This window comes from Pongo pygmaeus, chromosome 19 (assembly GCF_028885625.2).
Source record: "Pongo pygmaeus isolate AG05252 chromosome 19, NHGRI_mPonPyg2-v2.0_pri, whole genome shotgun sequence".
NCBI classification, from domain to species: domain Eukaryota; kingdom Metazoa; phylum Chordata; class Mammalia; order Primates; family Hominidae; genus Pongo; species Pongo pygmaeus.
Window position 1 is genome coordinate 98,842,326 of NC_072392.2, and position 1,898 is coordinate 98,844,223.

General features: G+C 47.5%; 1 pseudogene; it reads left to right on the forward strand.

Annotated features, from left to right (window-relative positions):
- Positions 1-655: 655 nt before the first annotated feature.
- LOC129018004 (large ribosomal subunit protein eL32-like) lies at positions 656-1,080 on the forward strand (annotated as a pseudogene).
- Positions 1,081-1,898: the final 818 nt, after the last annotated feature.

The following is a 1,898-nucleotide window of genomic DNA, read 5'->3' on the forward strand; positions in this document are numbered from 1 at the left end:
CTAATCTCAAGTACCCAGGGGCACAAACACTGCAGAAGGCCGCAGGGTCCACTGCCTAGGAAAACCAGAGACCTTTGTTCATGTGTTTATCTGCTGACCTTCTCTCCACTATTATCCTATGACCCTCCCATATCCCCCTCTCCGAGAAACACCCAAGAATGATCAATAAATACTTCATTAAAAAAAAAAAGAAATTCGCCTTCTCCAAGTTCCTCATGTCACGGATGTGGAGACCGAGGGTCGAGGAGGGCGGAGGCTTTGCTGAAATCTGCAGGAATTTGTGGCACGTTGGGTACCATGGAATGTATGTGTGTCTTCATCCTCAGTCCAGGACCCAAGTGGCCCCCTGGCTTGGAGTCACATCTGTTAAACAGTAGAGGGGGTGTTTTGTTCTGCTGTTTTGAGGAGAGGGTGAATCTCTTTCTGCTTTGTCAGATGGAAGTTTGGACAATTACTTCATAGTATTCATTCGTTTGCCACAGATATTGATTAAGGGCCCAATATGGGACCTGAACTGAATCACTGCAGGAGACTTTAGAGCGAATATTGTCTAAGACCTCAAACTCTGCCCGGCTGTGAACTATCATCAGAGTGACCTGATTTAAGAATTCAGATTCTGGCTCTCTTCCTTGGCGCTGCCTATGGAGGGGGCAGCCATCTCCTCCTTGGCATCATGGCCGCCCTCAGACCCCTTGTGAAGCCCAAGATCATCAAAAAGAGAACCAAGAAGTTCATCTGGCACCAGTCAGACCAATGTGTCACGATTAAGCGTAACGGGCAGAAATCCAGAGGTATTGACAACAGGGTTGGTAGAAGGTTCAAGGGCCAGATCTTGATGCCCAACATTGGTTATGGGAGCAACAAAAAAACAAAGCACATGTGGCCCATCGGCTTCCGGAAGTTCATGTCTACAATGTCAAGGAGCTGGAAGTGCTGCTGATGTGCAACAAATCTTACTGTGCTGAGATTGCTCACAGTGTTTCCTCTAGGAACCGTGAAGCAACCATGGAAAGAGCTGTCCAGCTGGCCGTCAGAGTCACTGACCCCCATGCCAGGCTGCGCAGCAAAGAAAATGAGTAGACAGCTCATGTGCATGTTTTGTGTTTAAATAAAACTGTAAAAACTGCAAAAAAAAAAAAAATGCAGATTCTGAATCCCAGTTTCCCTGCTCCCTGATCTGGGGGTCTGGGGTGGAAGCTGGGCATCCTGATTTTTAGTTTCCTGGGCGATTCTGACCACCTGGTGGGTTTGGACTTCAACGTGCTCACTGACACCTTTATTTAGAATTTCAGATAAGAAAAATGGATTTCCCAAGGTCACACACTTTATAGGTGAGGAAACTGAGTCTCACACAGATTCAGTGGGCTTTCCTAGGTCACAGAGCTAGTTAGGGATGAATGGGTTTAGCGTTGCTGCTTTTCTGTAACTGTGAATTCCTGCAAGAGCCGCTGGAATGCAGCTGTCTGCAGCCACCGGAGGTGGGGAGCAAGGTGACAAGGCAGAGGACAGGAGTGATTTTGTTGCCTTCAGATGAGAATGGGGTCTTCCTAAGACCCTGCATCCCTGAAGCCTCTGCTGGTGACTGTGAGGATAGTCTCTGCCAACACAGAGGGTGCCCTGAGTTTCAATAGGAGAATTGGCTCCGTGGGGTGTAATAACCAAATGAATGTGCGGAATGACAATGATTTAATCCTGGAGCCTTTATTAAAGGCTTGCTTTGTGCTGGGTGAGAAAGGTCTGGGATTGTACTCTTCATTCTCATTTTGAAAGGAACACAAATGCCATCAAGATTTTGATACGGATGGCCACATGTGTCTAAGCCTGGGAAAACCATCCTGACAGATCAAGACCATCTTGGCCAGGCTGGTCTTGAACTCCTGACCTCATGATCCACCCAC